The sequence below is a fragment of the Indicator indicator genome, chromosome 12 (assembly GCF_027791375.1).
Source record: "Indicator indicator isolate 239-I01 chromosome 12, UM_Iind_1.1, whole genome shotgun sequence".
In the NCBI taxonomy this organism is placed as follows: Eukaryota; Metazoa; Chordata; class Aves; order Piciformes; family Indicatoridae; genus Indicator; species Indicator indicator.
The window spans coordinates 2,782,524-2,801,479 of record NC_072021.1 but is presented as its reverse complement, the minus strand read 5'-3'; positions in this window follow the sequence as shown (position 1 = coordinate 2,801,479).

Below are 18,956 nucleotides of genomic sequence, written 5' to 3'. Positions count from 1 at the left end.
GAGGGAGCATTGTCTTCCCTGTTTACCAGGGAGAGAGAACAAAGATTTTAAGGCTCACTGAAAGTTTCAAAGGAAACAGGTATCACTGCTGGATGTAACTGCTGAAATGTCTGAGCCTTTATCTGCTTCTTTCTTTCTTCTTGTGCCTTGTGCAGAAATGTGCCTGCATCTTCTGTAACTGCAGCTCCTTTGGATTGTTGTAGGGGACAATACATTGCCTCTTGGAAACGGCTTTAGAGTTCCTAACTTTATTCATCTGTTCAGCCTGGAGAAGAGGAGGCTACAGGGAGACCTAATAGCAGCTTTCCAGTACCTGAAGGGGGCTACAAGAAAGGTGGGAAGGGATTTTCTACAAGGACCTGTAGTGACAGGACAAGGGGAAATGGCTTTGAGCTGGAAGAGGGGAGATTGAGACAGGAGATGAGGAAGGAATTCTTGACAGTGAGGTTGGGGAGACACTGGAACAGGTTGCCCAGGGAGGTCATGGCTGCCCCCTCCCTGAAGGGGTTCAAGCCCAGGCTGAGCAACCTGGGCTGGTGGGAGGTGTCCCTGCCCTATGGCAGGAGGGGTTGGAACTGGATGATCTTGAAGGTCCCTCTTAACCCAACACCTTCCATTATTGCACCTTCCCCCATGGTGTAATTTAGGTGTTCTGGCACATGTGTGTGCCTGGAGATGCATATTTGCTACTCCTGCAATCATGAAATATTCCTTGTCAACAAGTAGGCACATGAAAACATTTTGGTGATAAATTCCACATTCTATTTGATGCTGGTCAGGCTGCTTGGGGATCTCCTCCTTGATCCTCAGGTAGAAGTGGAAACTGTTAAATGTCTGCTTCCCCCCACCTCCCCCTTCTCCTTAAACAGCTAATAGATACATCCTCCAGTCACAGTGGGACTGCTCAGGAGTTTGTGAAGCCCTGCCTCAAGGCAGGTGACTGCACCTGGAGAGATCTAAAACATTATGCAGATGGAAATGTTCTTATACAATGGAAATACTCTTTCAGGAACTGGAAAAAAGAAGAAACCTCTGAACCCTTCTTTGAGTCGGTTCTCTGCAGTCCACTTTTGGACTTAGTTTCTACAGCTACCCCTTTCCCTCATGCCCATCCTGCAGCCCCAAAGCTTGACTCTGTGGCTATGTTGTGCAGTGAGAAGGAACAAATATAAGACTGCACGTAAAACTCTGCTGAAGGTGGCTTCCACATCTTCTGTCACCTGTTGTAAGGGACAATGCACTGTCACTGCTAGACTATGACAAACTTGTGTCCTTCTGCTTGATGGATTTATTCAGCACAACTTCACTTCCTTTTGGCTTTCTGAGGCTTGTTCCTGGAAGTTAAGCCTGTTGGACAATCACATGTAAACATGATTTGAAGAAGCAATAAGGAGTGTAGACAAATATTTGTAAATACACTTTGCTGTTATGTGAGGAGATTGCCTCTGCTTAGTCCCCAGAGGTCTGCTCAGAGTAAGGAGGATAAAATAACTGAACAGAGACACACTCCAGCTGCTCTGGCAAAGGGGCTTCAGGTCATAGAATCACAGAATTATTTTGGTTGGAAAAGCCCTTTAAGATCACCCAGTCCAACCATCCTCTACCAAGGCTGGCAGAAGCTAACCCATGTCCCTCAGCACCACGTCTCTGCCTCTTTGGAACACCTCCAGGGGTGGGCATTCAACCACCTCCCTGGGCAGCCTGTGCCAGTGCTTGAGAACCTTTGTAGTGAAGAAGTATCTTCCAATGTCCAACCTAAACCACCCCTGGTGCAACTTGAGGCCATTTCCTCTCCCTATCACTTGTTACTAGGGAGAAGACACCAACACCCAACTCTCTACCACCTCCTTTAGGTTGAAGAAAAACTCTACTGTGAGGGTGACAAAGCCCTGGAACAAGCTGCCCAGAGAAGTTGTGGAGTCTCCTTCTCTGGACACTTTCAAAACCCACCTGGATGTGCTCCTGTGTGACCTGCCCTAGGTGATCCTGCTCTGGCAGGAGGGGTGGACTGGATGATCTCCAGAGATCCTTTCCAAGCCCTCATATTCTATATTCTATGAATCCAAAATGCTACTGGCATGGTGGCCATTTCACTTGCCCCCTTTTATGTGTCATTAGCTGTCCCCAAGGTCCTGTGTCTGGGTAGACATCTTCACCAGGAGCTGCTTGAGCATCATGCCTGCACCTTGTAAATCCTACAGGTGCAGCAAAGGCTGAATTTGGGAGAGGGAGGAGGAATGGGCTTAGGCAGGGTGGAAAGGTGCATTTCAAGGCTTTGGAGCAGGAGGCACCATTTTACAGCTTGTGGTGGGTTGGAATTACCCCCCAACTGATTTGGAGAAACTACCCCTCAAAGTAAAATTGCCAGACCAGCCCATTTTGGGATGGAAGCAAAGGAAACTGTATTAACAAGCAAACTACAACCTAGAGAAATGAAATGCAATGAATATGTACAAACTCTACAATAGATGTACAATATCTATGTATTTACAATTTATAAACAACACAGAAACTCCTCAGAACCCCCTGGATGGCTCCAGGGGACTGTTCACCTCCTCCCACACTCCCTCCCTCCTGTTACCTCACAGAGAACTCAAAACAGAGATCCCCTGGCAAGGCCATGGGAGAGAGAAAGTTGCAAGCAGAAGCGAGGGAAGGGAAAGGAAGGGAAGGGAAGGAAGGGAAGGGAAGGGAAGGGAAGGGAAGGGAAGGGAAGGGAAGGGAAGGGAAGGGAAGGGAAGGGAAGGGAAGGGAAGGGAAGGGAAGGGAAGGGAAGGGAAGGGAAGGGAAGAGAGCAAGAACTGTTTATGCCTCTGCTCTATATTCCCATTAGCAATCCAATGAATTATATAGACCTTAGCATTATTTTCCTTTTGCATTCCGTAGTAATTTATTCTACTTTCAGTCTTTGCAGACAGGGACTAGGCTAAAGTTCCCCCTTCAAACTGTAACACAGTTCAGGCCACAGTTTTAGAGCCTGATGGAGAAAGCCCTGCAAGCAGCAGAGCTCAAAGCCTGTGTTGGAGTCTGCCATGTGCAATGCTCCTTGAGTTTGGGGGCGCTAGCTTTTGTCTGGTGGGAACATCACTGGACAACTGAGCCATTATGGCTTTGAAAAAGACTTTAACTACACAATCACTCTGTAAATTAGACTTTACTGAGTGCTAACCAGGGTGGCAGGAGAGGTCCCCTGGAGGGGGGGGAAGAACTCCCTTTTGCTGAGGTTGCTCACGGCCAGGTCTTTAGATTTCAGAACAAGTCCTTTATTTTCCTGCTGAACATACAAGAGTTGCTCTCACCAAACAATCCTGAGCTCTGCAAATGCCAGAAATAGATGCTCATTTAACAGGCAGGATTGTTGTTTACAAGGGGTATTAAGCAGAGGGGATGTCAGTGTAAGAAGAGATGGACTTAATGGGTTAAAAACTGTGTAAATGTTACTCTAGTTAAATTACAGCTTGTTGTTCAGATGAATACTCTCCTCTTCTCATATAGCTTTAAATTATGGACAAATGCTTGCAATTGTGAACTACCTACATTGTGGCTGCCTGTTCCCAGGCTTCATCAAGCCTGGCTGTCCAATGGGATTACTGTAAGCTTTCACGGCAGCCTGCCAGCCACTGATCAGAAATTCATATCCCTGGATGTTAGATTGCTCTCTTTATTCCATCCTTGTGATGGCTGTGATTGCTGTCATGGTGTTAGGTTAGAAATTAGCATTTTGTGGCCCAAATTTTGCCATCCAGAACATAATCAGAAAAAAAAAAAAAAAAAAAGAGAGAGAGAGAGAAGGAGGAGGGGGGAAAAATATCAAAGAATAGTAATTTCATCTGTCAAAAAAGGGAAATGCAGTGTTACCATGATACAGATGTCTATGAAACTTTGGTCAGGAAATGTTGTGGTATTTATGGTTCTATTTGGTGAATGCTTAGGCAGGTGGTGCTTTTCTGTTACTGCAGACCTCTGCTCAGAGATTAATGCTTTTCCTCTGGGAAAAAAGAATAAGGAAGGAAGGAAGGAAGGGAGAAAAAAAAAAGAGTAAATAAATAAAAATCTGTTGGTGAAACTATAAGTGGGCTTCAGAAAGTCTTAAATTAAAAAAAAAAAAAAAAAAAGAAATGTAAAAATTTCCCCACAAACCAACAAGGATCTCTAGCAGATAATTCAAGGACATGCTGAATTAATCACAAGAGGCTGGTTAGCAGGAGGTCAGCGAGAGACTTCTTAGCATCATTTTGGGTCATATGTCTAGAGGCAATGGCAGTGTGTATGTGCTGTATTGTAATATTCCCTTTCTACTTCTCCTGTCTCAGTCGGAAAAGGATGAACACATACTGCATGGAGCTCTTGAAAGGAAAGAGACTCTGCTAAAATGCAGCAGTTTGGAGTCTTTTCCCTGTTCTTTCAGACTGAGGCAGGTCTGACTGGCTAAGGAAAAACAATGCCATTGTTTTGCAGTGGATTGCTCCTGTGTTCAGCACTCCTCCTGCTGTATTTTCTCAGTGCTTTCTATCTGGTGGTGCAGAGGTGATGATTAAACGGCACACTGATAGATTTAATGAACATTTATTATTGCTCCAAACAAAGAGATTTTTTTTTCCCCCTGTTAAACTGTTTTCAAACGATTCATCAGGGATTATTACAGGAAATGATGGGAAAACAGCAGCTTAAAGATTTAGTGTAGGGATAGGGTTAGGTCCTTAAAGGTATCTTGTTATTCTTTTTTTAGGCAACTCACAGCCATGATAATTTTTCCTGTCATTAGCACTGAACAAGCTGGAAGGATTCTGACATGCAAGGTGCACAGATTCTGTTAGGAGCCTTGATTTTTATCCACCCAAGCTTATCCGTCATCTTTAATCATGCAAAAAGCAGGATTACTTAATCATTTCATTTTATTGAAAAGAAAAAGAAAGATTTACATTAAAATGATGACATGCAAGGGGAAAAAAAATAAATTGGAAATGATTATGAAGAGAATGTAATGTAGAGACTAAAGCTCCATTGGTTTTGTGACGCTCATTTAAAGCAATGATCTACTAAAGCCAAGATATAAAAGTAACGATGATGTTAGCTGTTGAAGTAGAACCATCTTTGCATCCCAACATACATTTTACAAGGAGGTGTGGTGTTGGCTAGAGCAGATGAGGTAAGAAGGAGCTGGCTTTCACCTCTGCTCTATTTAGTCCTTGCACTAAGTTGTGCCTTTGTCTAAGCTAAGTGTCTTTTAGCACCCAAGTGTTAGCAGGCAAAGCACAGCAGCATTTCCATGAGCACCTCGCTATGGACCTGCTTATCTCTTACCTTCCCTACACAGGACAAGCCAAGATCATCCTGATTTTGAGAGGAGTCTGTGGGAGCTATTGATTTAATGTAAACCTGAGTGATACTCGGAGACAAAACGAACAAATAATTTGAGTGACTTCTGGACCTTTGGGATTTTAGATATTGCAGCATACTCCCTGCCAGCTCTAACTTCCTTTATATATTCTATTTTTTTTTTGGTTGGTTGGTTTGTTTCTTAGTTCCCTTTGCCCATTTTGAATGCTTTAGAAAGTCAATCCATTTGTTTCTAATTTTTTTTTCTATGTCTAGTATTTTGGGATTTTTTTTTTCCCCTAGAGCTTGTGTCCAGGTATGTCAGAATTGAGGTAATAAAAGAGGTGGGGGAAATATTCGTTTGATGCCAGAAAACGTTTGTTTAGGAGACATCCTAGTTTCCAGAAGAAAGTTTGTTGAAGGAGGAAGCAATGGGATCTTTCTTCCTGTGACTCTGTACCAAGTGGTGTGTTCCACCACAGAACATGTATTAAAAGTAGTCGACTTTTAGGGCTCATTCTGATATTTACATAAAATGGTGCATTAAACAAGTAATTACATTACAAATCAATGTTTACCAATTAGGTCATTAATAATTCATTCTGCTGTGCTAACTTGAGTGAATTTAAGGTTGAATACTCTGGTGCCAAATTGTTTTAGGCACATTAACATTTAATGAAACCTGGAAAAAAAATGAGAAAAAAATAAAAGCAAACTTTTTTCCTTTAATGCATAACATTTCTAGTTGCTGAATATTCATTTTGATTTCAAGAGCTAAAATAAAATAAAGAGAAAAGAAAGATCAGGTTTGCTTTTTCCAGCTTTACCTCAGTAAGAGAATCTTGTGTTGCTCTTGGGGTTAAGAGTGGGGAAATAAGAAATAAACCAAAAAAGATGAAAATAAGTAAAAATAATAATAAAAAAACCAGGTGTGTGGCTGTTTGTTTGAATTCAGTCATTTACCTTCTGACAGCTCTCTGTTTTGGCTGGGAGAGCTGCCTGGAGAGGTAACCTTCTAGTAGCAGGGAAATGGTTAAAACTGGGTGAAACTCTATGAGTAGGAAAAAGAAGACTGGGAGTCTCTAACTGCAAGGATGATTCTCATCTAGATGTTGTTTCTGAGTTCTGTGTTGGAAAGGATAGATTTTGTTTCAGAGAAAAAAAATAGATAAGAAGTTCAACCTCTGTCCTGAGTTTTTATGTTGCCATCAAAAAATCCCTAATGCTCTCTCTGCTGCTGCAGGTGTTTTAAATGCTTTGAGAATTTAAAACACTGCACTTATTGAAAACAATTTCAGACAATTCAATAATCCCTGGTCTTCTATTGTAAAATAGCTTCTCTTTTCCCTCTGCTTGGAAAGCTGAAGTTCACAAACCTTAGGAATACAACTGGACTCCTAGCAAGTCACTTTAGTCCAGGGCAAGTGGCAACGTTCTGCATAGTGACTCTGAGTGTTTTTAGGGAAGGAAATGTGGAATTTGTAGTTTTGCTTCGAATGACAGAATAGGTTTTACACAGTGCTGCTTCCCTGTAGTGAACAAGTGAAGTCAACCTCTTTGACAGAAGCAGATGGAGTGGCACATTGAAGGTAAAAAAAAAGAGGATAAATATATTTATATACATTTAAATACACCAATACATTTTCTCCCAAACGGAATAATCCTTCCCTAAACTGCAAATGAACCTAGACAGCACTTCAATAAGTTTGTATAACTAGTGTTGGGTTAGATTCAAGCAGTGATCTTCCTGATTCATATCACATTGCCTCCCTAGGATGGTCAAAGAGCTGTTTCTCACTTTTTCTTTTAAGGGAGCGAAAATAATTTTCTTTTTCTTCTCATCCTGTTTCTTTAATTTTAACACACCCCCCCCCCCCCCCACCTTCCTCCCCAGGCTCGCTAAGGTTATTCCCATGCATGACTCTAGTTCAGATGTAAAATTAGGGAGATTTTGATGGTTGTTCTGGAAACAGAATTCATCACTGAAAAAAAAATAAAAATAATAAATTAGGTCTGATCTTATGCTGACTTATTTCCATGTTTCTGTATCTATGTCCCTAAAAGAACTGCAGATGCAGGTTTATAATTTAAATATTTGTCTAGACACTCTCAAAAATCACATTATTTTGCATGACATTAGGTACTTTTTACTGGACCAATAATTCACTTTTTTTTTGCAATACTTTCATGTTTTGGCCTGAAGAATTACCTTTTGTTCCTTTTCTGGAAGAATTTAGTTTATTTTAATTTAATTTTGTTTTGCTTCATTTTGTTTCGTTCTATTTTTTTTTTTTGTTTTATTTTATGTTAGTTTAGTTCATGCTATTTTATTTTATCGATTTTATTGATTTTATTCTATTTTTTTTTAGCGTCTTCTAGACATTCACTCTCATAGCTATTGAAATATTCTTTTGTTAAGTTTCCATTAATTCCCGATAAATTATAGCCATGGCAAAGGCAGATGCTGGCACATTTCAGCATCTTTGAGTATTAAAACCTCTTTTGGTTATTAGAAATAACGAAACTGTGGTAGTTACACACACACACAAGTGACAAAAAAGCTGCCCCAGCTTTCGGTCGGGGGCAGGTTTCAGCAATAGGTGGCAGTGTTAGCTAAATCCTCTGCGTGCAAGCAGCAAAGAATGGGAGCGCTTAGGAGGAGCAGGACATTTGTTTCACTTCTACATAATTGCAGATTTGTACAAATAAATTTGGCATCGTTAAGGATGGCCCCAAAAAGTTTTCCTAAAAAACAAAACAAAACAAAACAAAACAAAACAATAAAACAAAAGAACCAAACCCCACCAAAACGAAACACCAAAACCCCCACCCCAAACAAAAAAAAGCCCCAAATCCTTTCAATTCAATATCTGTTATCACTCCAAACGACCTCTGTGTTTGTGTGTTAGCTGATTTATTAGTTTCAAGAGATATTTGAATAGAAAATATTCAACTTTGATCTGAAAACCCAGGGCTTTTCCCCCACCTAACATGCTGCAGCTGTTTGAACTTCATCCTCACAAACAGCAAGGGCAGTGGTAGAAGACCCATGGCAGGAATTCCTCCTCCTCTTCCTCACCAACAGATGAATTTAGGAGCTAATTAATCAAGCTGATAGCATGAGGTGCTTCCCCTCAAGGTGACAGGATCAGCTTCAGGAATTCTTGGAGTCTGGACAACACAGTGTCACGAAATATTCCCATAAATGCTGTTTCCCCCTTTAGGTACGGGTAGGAATTCTTTCCCACACCCTCTGAAATGCATGCATTAACCAACCCAACCCCAACCCCACAATGGCATTACTTAGCAAAAGTGATGCCTCACCATCCATTTCTAGACCCTATGCATGTTCACTTAGCCAGCAAATACCTCACAAAATACAGCACAAGCTAAAACAAATTATTAGTTCAAGCCATTTTGGGTGCTTTCAGTGTCCCTTCTGTCTATTGCATCAGATGATAATAATTAAAATCTCATACTGACCAATGCAGCAGCCATGTTCCACACCATGGGCTCTACCTCTAGGATACAGCTTTCAGGCAGTAGCACTTCCCAGAGATGTGTTCATCAGTCTGTGATAGAAACACTATGCTGTACTTTTTGAAGATGTTGGGGGGGAGTGGGGGGTGGGAGGGTGAGGGAAAGACTTTCTCTAGCATGTAGTCCTGGTTTGCTAATTACCCCTTAACTAGTCACTGTGTTGTATCTATTGATTTTTAATCCTAACTAAGGGTGTGTCTTGCAACGAGGAGGAAGGTGAATGATAGTCATGGTAGCGAAAGAGGATCGTGATGGATAGAAACAATGATGAAATGTGTCTGGTCAGGTAGTTTTCTTCTGTACCACCATTTCCTTGCTGCTCTGGGATTACAGCAAAATGGTGGCTACTTATATTTTATGGAAAAATGTAAATTTTATGGTAACCTTCCTATGGACTCCAAATTGCTTCCTCCCCTCCATCCCTATTATATTGCTTTGTTAGGACGAGCAGGCGCTTTGCCTCCTGAATCTCGCAGCGCCACAGGAAAGGGAAAAGCTCAGTTGCAAAATTCTGCAAACTGGCCATAGGTAGACTTTATTTACACACGTTTGATTAAAAAAAAAAAACCCAACTAATTAAAACAGGGAAATAATTTCTCTCTTTTTTTTTTTTTCTTTTTTTGGTAACTGCAGCTAAGGTGCTAAACAGTCATAGGCAAATCGATCAGATTTGGAGTTCGTTCTTTTCCTGCACAGTGCAGAAGTAGCATTGCTGGGTGCAAACGTGTTTGATGCCTTTTTTCTTGGGGGTAAAACTTAGTCTTTGTGCTCAAATGATTCTAATGAGTATTAGACCTCAAGAAGGAGAAAAGAGATAATGTCCTAGTGCTTTGCTATTTCTCTATTCCCAACAGTAGATGTGGCATGGAGTGACAACACTGCCTTGTAACAGATCCCCTGATCGACTGTCTGGGGCAGGGGAAAGCTACTGAAACGCAACCTCACCAAAACTGCTTTTTGCTGTTGTCACACTTTACAGAAGGATGTTTCTGGGGTGAAGATGATTTTTTTTTTTCTGAGTACCTAATTTTCAGAAAGAAAAAGATCTCAAATACGTGGCTTGTAAAGCTGTTTTTTATTAACTACCTGTGGTAGAGAGAAGGCAGGAAAGCAAAAAGCAAAGGGAACAGAATCAAGCCAAGAAAATGAGCTGGAAAAGAGAGAGTTGGAGGAATATTACAATACTGGCTTTTTCTTAAGCTCTGAGGGGACGATGCTTCATAGAATGCTTTGTTTCTGCAGTCATTCAAGTTCAATCATATTATTAAAATCAGGGGTATTTTGAAAATTGAATGCTATGTCCCCCAGATGTTGAAAATCAAATGTGTCTAACACCATCTAAAATGTCCTTGCCTCATTTTATGATGTGCTTTGCAGAAGTTACCTCAGTTTTCAAGAGGTGGTATTTTAAATAGTAAAAAAAAAAAAAACAACTAAGATGAAGTAATATTTTAAAAAACCCTAAATAGTAGTATTAAGAAAAAAAAATCATCTGAGTATGTTGCAGTGGTTGTTTTTCAGGTGGGCATAAGTGAGGTGACAAAGTGCTGAATTTAAAGTATGCCATAAAGGAATCTCCGCAGTGATGCTGCTTGTTTCTAAGGGAGTAGCTTGTGCAGAGAGTAAATTCTTTCTCTGGGTGTTTGCAACCCTTACTCAGCTTGGCATTGTGGTGATTGTGAGAGCAGAAACCCATGTAGGAGCATACTGGAGATAGCAGAGGTGCTGGTTACCTGCAGGCAGAAGGGCTGAGTGGATATTTAAACGCACAGCAAGGTGCACAGACAAACCATCCTGGTTAGCTTACCATGGCAGCTGCACAGAAGAGCTGCTCTGGTTTAAGTGCACCTTTAAGTTCCACTTCACCCTCCACACTTCTGACACCAGCAAACCAGTTGATATCCCTCAAAGCCAGCAGTGAGTCACAGCATTCTCTAAATATAATGTATCTCTGAATAATTTCTGATGGACGCAGATATTTGAACCTCAGTATTATTATTTTTTTAAAACGATTTTTTAATTTGATTGTTTTGTTCTGATTTTTTTGTTGCTGAAACAGAGTGGGCTTTTCAAACATAAAAATGCTAGTTGCTCCAATATTTTTTATGATGAAGTCACAAGCTTCTAGTTGCAATAGGATAATTTTCTTTGTTACTCTTATTTATAGCCTGAAAATTGCCAACATTGCTTGACAGGACTCAGTTAGGAAACCATTCTGTTTAATTCCTAACAAAAATGACACTGATCTCAAACTACAGAACCTTGACTTGACTTCATTTTCCCCTCCCTTGTTTAACTTATTTATTTCAGCTGTGCATTTCCATGCAAAGCTTAGAGTACGCTGAAGTCCTGTACTAAGTGAAACAATACCCAGCAACATCTAAAACCAAAAAACCCCAAATCCTTTTCCTAATTTTAACCTCTTTAAAAAGATCTGCACCAGAAGAATTATTTGAATAAAGCATAAATCCTAAACAAAAAAAACCCCGCAACCCAACCCTGTAGCAATCAGTATGAATCTTTTAGCGGTGTTAATCAGACTGCAAACTGTAATTTACATGGTAAAATATGCTCTTTGAAACTGCTAAACGATAGCACCAACATCCATGTCACATAAGTTTGAGATGATTTCTAGAGGAGTCCTGAAGGCATTTGTTTGTGGAGGCTGTCTGCTGTCCACAAAAATGCAGCTTTTGATTCTTCATAACTGAAGGCATATCACCGCCAGCAGATGAGCACAACTTTTATTAGCAGCACTTAAACTTGCACAATATAAAATAAGGAAAAAAACCCAACCCAATATCTTCAAACCTGACCCTACTGGTAATACGCTTGTGTGCCAAGCCAAAGCAGCATCAAAAGTAAACTGGAATGTCCTTAATCCTACAAAATTACAGTTGTGTAGGTTGATGCTGGTTTGCTCCGAGCCTGTCAGACCTGCTGATGTGATCCCTGTTTTCACTGCAGATCAGACTTGAAATCAACTCCCTGTCAGCAGATGCTGCTGGAAAAAAAAAAAATTATATGTAAGGATTTATAGCATGTGGTTGGAAATTTGTGTATTAAGATAGGGCTGAATATTTAAAATAAAGTAAAACAGATATTTTAAGTCCTGAACAAGGTATAAACGATTTAAATATTATAGCAGTGATAAAAGATTGCTGCAATGTTTTTTTTGTTTTGATTTTGTTTTTTTTTCCCCCTTGTGTAGCAATTTTAAACCCAAGGTGCTGCTGGTTATTTTACTTCTTTATTTCCAAAGCTGTGATAATTTCATCTGACAAAACATGTCAGGAGAGATACAGAAATTCTGCAGAGCATTTTTATTTTTGACTTCCATTAGCACATTCAATTACATTTTTCCATGGACTCCTAAATATATTACCTGCTTGTATCAATGCAGTCATTGAACAGCTCAAAGGTTTTGTGCTAGCCAAAAAGCCAGGACACCAGCACAGTGTAATCCTTCCTGGACAGGCATTGCTGCCCAATAAGTGTGTTACAGCCTGCTTCATGCCTGCAAACTTGCTGCGTGCATGGAAAGTGATCAGGTTTCAGTGTGTTTTGAGAACAGAATAAAAAAATTAATGTCCAGAAATACACTGGTGGTGCCTCAATTAACTTTTGCTGAAGAAAGAAAATAGCAAATGTTAAAAAGAAAAAGAAGGGAAAAAAAAAAAAAAGAAGGCTTCCACACCCAAGGCTTCTACACCTGCACACGATGGAGTTAGAGGAAACAGAGTGCAGTTGATCAGGACTAGAATACAGTTATTCACAGCAGGAAAACAGAACCTCCAAATGCCACAGCTCCCTTGCTTTTTGCTCTCTTTCTGTTTTAACTAGCTGTTCGAGGTAAAGGCATGCTATTTGTCTTGGGATGTACTCTCTCTCAAGGAAAACTCAGGCTAGCTCTGGAAACAGTACTCCACAGAAGGAAACAAAAGCATTTGTCTCTAAGTCATGAGAAACACCAAATGATGCAGCGAAGATCAGTTGTGTCACTGCTGTTTGTGTTGATTGCTCCTCCAATGTTTACAGCACTCAGCTCAGCAGGCTCAGCACCCCAAATCTAGATTTAATTGAAAGCATTGCACCATCACTTCAATCTTTCTGCAGCCTCACTACAGTCTAAAGAACAAGGGCAGGGGGACCTGTTTACCTGGAGCATTTTTCATGGGCTCCAAGGGATTGCAGAATACTCTCAAACATATTGCATCAGAAGAGAAGAAAAGGAAAGTTTGCAATGTAATTGTGAAACAAAACATTTGCCACAGCTTGCAGGATTTCTGCCTCCCTTATCTGTCACTTTTCAAACATCCTTAGCAAGAGGTCAGATTGCAAGACAAGACAAAATGTTCTCCAAGCAGCTTTAAACTCTGCCAAATGAGAGGAACCTCAGCAGCCTGAATTTCTAGAAGAAGCTCTATGCTGATCAGGAGAAGAAATGGGATAGATAGAGCCATTGCCATGACACTGAAAGCTTGGTACCAATTGACAGTGCTTTAGAGAGTTAAATAAAGTGCATTGATCTGCTCAGGCACACAGAGCCTGGAAGGCCCAATCCTGAGAGATGGAGAAATCAAAGTTTTACAAAAACAGGCAACTGAAAAAAAAAACAAAAACCCAAAGCAAAGGAAAACAGGCAGAGAAGTGCTCCTTTAAGCATATACAGGTGCTGTAAAAATGTGTGACTTGGCACAGGGAATGAGCCCTCAGTTCCCATTAGCTTCAGCCAGGGCAGAACCTGCTCTCTGGATTGCAAAAGCAGCCCTGATGCACATGCAGAGTTACTGATGTCATATGTGCAGTGGCACACAACAGCAAAGCTCTGTACTGTAGCCCTGATGGTAGCATGCAGCAGTGCAGCACTGAAGGTTGGACTTCATGCCCCTTTTTATTTTTTTTTTAAACACCTGCAGGGATGGTGACTCCACCACCTCCCTGGGCAGCCTGTTCCAATGCATGACTACTCTTGCAGCAAAGAGTTTTTTAATATCCAACCTTAACCTCACCTGGTGCAGCTTGAGGTTTTGCTCTTGATCTGTCACTTCTTACTAAGGAGAACAGATCCACTCCTATCTAGCTACAATCTCCTTGCATAGAGTTTTAGAGAGCCAGAAGGCTTCCCTTCAACCTCCTCTTCTCCAGACTACAGAATGCCAGGCCCTTTAGCTGCTCCTCACCAGCCCTATTCTCCAGATCCTTCATCAGCTTCTTTGCCCTTCTCTGGACACACTTTCAGCACCCTCAATATCCTTTTTGTAGTGAGTGGCCCAAAACTGAACCCAGTATTGGAGGTGCAGCCTCTGAATTAGGAGAAGAATTAAGGTCAAACCTGCAGCACCAAGTCCCTGTTCCTTGTCAGCAGCAGAAAGCAGTGCTTTGGGACAGGGTATCCACAGCCTTCAGCGCTAGGCAGTCTCCAGCCTTTGGGAAAAGACAGGGAGGGAGGAACCTGCAGAAATTAGCTCCAGCCCTGGAAAAAGGAGACAGCCTTGCACTATTTTCCTTCCCAGAAACATTTGCCCACTGTCTGTGTTTCTTTCAGCCTTGTTGTACTTCCCAGCAGACAGAGTAATTTGACCCAGAGGATTCTGGCTATCTAAGCCAGGCTTAATCACTCAGTCCCATGACATCACAAGAAGCCAGTTCAAAATAGAAGGCTCCTTTTCATAGATTCCTTACTTCAGCCCACAAAAATTATTCAAACTTCAGTTTTAGCCTAGCTTATTAAAGAAGGGTTAGGTTTAAGTTATAGTAATTGTCAATAAAGTCTTTATGGCAAATTGAACTCAGGCTATTTTAGATCTTACCAGTTTGAGACACTTCCCATAAAAAAAAAAGGAGAACAGCAATGTTACAGAGTGATAACACAAAAAGGGGGGGAAAGGAATTTTTTAGCATCATAAAAGGAGGTATAACTAGGAGTAATGGGAGGAAATTAATAAAAGCAATGTAGCAGTAGAGGGAAAAAAAGAAAGAAAAAAAGAAGAAAAAGAAAAACCTGACTGAGAGTTAATCAATAGAAAAACCTCCCCAGAGACAAAGAGTGACCTGCTGCTAGGCAATTTGAAAATATCTGGACAAAATATTTAGAATTTAAAATCAACAAGGTTGGAAAAACCTCAGAGGTCATCAAGTCCAACCTGTCATCTAACACCTCCTGACAACTAAGCCATGGCTTCAAGTGCCACATTCAGTCTTTCCTCAAACACCTCCAGGGATGGTGACTCCACCACCTCCCTGGGCAGCACATTCCAATGGCCAATTGCTCTGTCTGAGAAGAACTTTCTCCTCACCTCCAGCCTAAACTTCCCCTGGTACAGCTTGAGGCTGTGTTTTGTTCTGTCACTGGTTGACTGGGACCACCCTGAGCTCCTTCTATGACAGGATGACCAAGTGTTGGGTGAGGGAAAGGCTGTGCATATTGTCCACCTACACTTCCAAAAAGCCTTGGACACCCTTTCCCCTGGAATTCTTGTGGACAACCTGGCTGCTCAAGGCTTGGATGAGCACAGGCTCTGCTGGATAAGGCTCTGCCTGGGTGAAAGGGCCCAAAGAGTGGTGGCCACCCCAGCTAGCAGCTGGTCACAAATGGTGTTCTCAGGGCTCAGGGTGGGCACCACTACTGTTTCACATCTTTGTTGATGACCTTGAGGAAGACACAGAGTGTGTCAGCAGTCACTTGGCAGATGACACCAAGGTTGGTGGAGTGTTGATCTGCACCAGGGCAGGGAGGCTCTACAGAGGGACTTGGAGAGATTGGATCCATGGCCAGTGTTAATGGGAGGAGCTTCAACAAGGCCAAGGGCCAGGGCCTGACCTTGGGGCACAATGACCCCAAGCAATGCTGCAGGCCTGGGGCAGTGTGGCTGGAAAGCTGCTGGCAGAAAGGGACCTGAGGGTTCTAATTGACAGGCAGCTGAAAAGGAGCAAGCAGTGTGCCCAGGGGGCCAAGAAAGCCAAAGGCAGCCTGGCTTGGATCAGCAATGCTGTGTCCAGCAGGAGCAGGGAGGGGACTGACCCCTTGAACTCGGCTCTGGTGAGACCACACCTTGAATATTGTGTTCAGTTTGGGGCACCTCAACCCAAGAGAGATGTGGAGGGGCTGGGGACAGTGCAAAGGAAGGCAAAGACAGTGTGAAGGGCCTGGAAAATAAGTCTTATGAAGAGCAACTGAAGGAGCTGGGGATGATTAGTTTGGAAAAGAGGAGGCTGAGGGGAGACCTCATTGCCCTCTACAACTACCTGAAAGGACCTGGTGGAGAGGTGGGTGATGGTCTCTTCTCACAGGGAATTAGTGACAGAACAAGAGGGAATGGCCTCAAGCTACAACTGAGTAGGTTTAGTCTGGACTGTAGGAAAAGATTTTCCCAGCAAGAGTGGTCAGGCATTGGAATGAGCTGCCCAGGGAGGTGGTGGAGTCACCAACCTTGAATGTGTTTGAAGGTGGCTTGGATATGATGCTTGGGGACACAGTTTTGGGATGAACTTGGGAGAGCAGGGTTAATGGTCGGATTTGAGGATCCTAAGGGTCTTTTCCAACCTGGATGTTTCTGAGATTCTATGATTCATCCTCCCAAAGCAATTCCTGCTCCCCCATCACCCTTCTCCCCTCCACCACCACCATTTCTGCAGCCAGCCCAGAGCTAGGGACAAGATCCTCACCCAGCCAAGACACCACACAGAGGAGCTGTGCCCAGCAAAGAGCTCAGCCAGCATCCATGGATGATATTAGAGTAGTCACCAACCCACTTCCTAACTAGCCAGGGGGGCCACCAGGCCCACCCCCCCCCCCCCCCCCCAAGTTACATGGTGTGAACCCTAAGGACTCACCAGTGATGAGAGGAGGATCCTCAGCCCAGATGGGCTCAGCTTAGGTCTCCTGCCTTGCCTGTGGGCTTAAATAAGGGAGTGGGTGGTGAGGGCAAAGTGACCACACCTGGGGTGGGAGGAGACTCCAACAGGACCCAGGTGCTCTGGGATTGGAGTGGGAAAAGGTGAGGGTGTGGTGGAAAAGGGGCAGGTATGGTGGGAAAAGGGAGGTGGTGGTGCTGAAAGGAGGGGATCCTACAATAACTTGGTTTTCCATAAACCTTTCCTAATGCACAACTGCAGTTCATGGTTTGCTTTGCCTTCATGCAAAAAGCACACACCCTTCAATGCTCCATAAAGTAAAGCACAATTCAAGGCAGTCCCTTCAAGATTTGGTTCAGTTTTGGGCCCCTCAATATCCAAGAAGGATATTGATTTGCTTGAGTGTGTCCAGAGAAGGGCAAAGAATTCACACCAAAGATTTCAAAGCAAAGGCTTCAAAATAAAGGCTTCAAACCCAAGATTTCAAACCCAAGATTTCCAAGGGACATTAACTGACTCTGGTTGTGAATTTTCAGAGGTGATTGTATGTTGCTGTGACTTTGACATCCATGTCCAAGGCCTTTTCTGTCTGACTGAACAGCTGAAAATATTGGATCCAAACTAATAAACGAACAGTTTGAGTCATTGTGATGTAGCATTTTCTTCAGTATGAATAATTTGGGTGGCCTGAATGTCAGCCAAGGCACAGTTACTAGGTAGATATGAGTGATCACTGAGACCAACAGAATGAATGTCAAGCTAAAGGGAAAGGAGTTGTGGAGTCTCCTGCTCTGGAGACTTTCAAGACCCATCTGGATGTGTTCCTGTGTGACCTGTGCTAGATTCTATGCTCCTGCTCTGGCAGGGGGGTTGGACTCCAAGATCTCCAGAGCTCCCTTCCACTCCCGAACAGCCTGGCATCCTGTGAACAACAAACCAATCCAATACTTTGCCTTTCTAAGTTTTCTCCCCCCTCTTTCTTCTCACGATGCTGGCAAAGTTCAAAGCTGTGCAATTGCAGCTCAGTGGCCAGGAGTTGGAACTTCCCTAGATTTGTCCATCAGAAAGCTGAGTTTTCTTGTTGACTTTCAGTGAATTTAGCAGGAGAGGACAGAAGGCTAACCTGGCCCTCTCTGTCTGTAGCAGTGCAGAATGGTTTCCAGCCTGGTTGAGAGGTGTCCCTGCCCATGACCGAGGTGTTGGAGTAGATGACCTGTGAGGTCCCTTCCAACCTAAGCCATTCTAAGATGTGATGTGAGTAGAGGCACTCCTGTATCACTCAGTCCTGTAAAGAGGGGAGAGATGGCTACAGCAGGTTAAGGTAAAGATGGTAACCCAAGCACTCCCACAGACATTTTCTGAATGAAGCTAACCTCAGTATAAAACTTGTGGAGATAGAGTCTGGAAGAGGGGCAATATTATAGAGCTTTTCTGACAACAGAGTCAAAAATTCTACAAAGCCCAAGATACATAAAATAGTGTTCACAGTCTCACAGTATATCAGAGGCTGGAAAGGATCTCAAGAGATCACCAGGTCCATCCCCCCTCCCAAAGCAACATCACTTAGGGTAGTCTGCATAGGAATGCATCCAGGTTGGTTTTGAAAGTCCCAGAGAAGGAGACTCCACAACCCTGCTGGACAGCCTGCTCCAGGGCTCTGTCACCTTCGCTGTGAAGAAGTTTCTCCTCATGTTGTGGTTAAATCTTCTATGTTGAAGTTTGTAGCCACTGTTCCTTGGCTTATTCCTGTGCACCACCCAAAATAGCCTGGCCCCCTCCACTTGACCCCCACCCATCAGCAGCTTGGCAAGGATTGAATCCTCCTGTGATAATATTCAGAGAATTGTGAGGGCTGGAAGAGACCTCCAAGGGCATGAAGTCCAACCTTCAGTGCTGCACTGCTGCATGCTACCATCAGGGCTACAGTACAGAGCTTTGCTGTTGTGTGCCACTGCACATATGACATCAGTAACTCTGCATGTGCATCGGGGCTGCTTTTGCAGTCCAGAGAGCAGGTTCTGCCCTGGCTGAAGCTAATGGGAACTGAGGGCTCATTCCCTGTGCCAAGTCACACATTTTTACAGCACCTGTGTATGCTTAAAGGAGCACTTCTCTGCCTGTTTTCCTTTGCTTTGGTTTGTTTTTGGTTTTGGGTTTTTTTTTCAGTTGCCTGTTTTTGTAAAACTTTGATTTCTCCATCTCTCAGGATTGGGCCTTCCAGGCTCTGTGTGCCTGAGCAG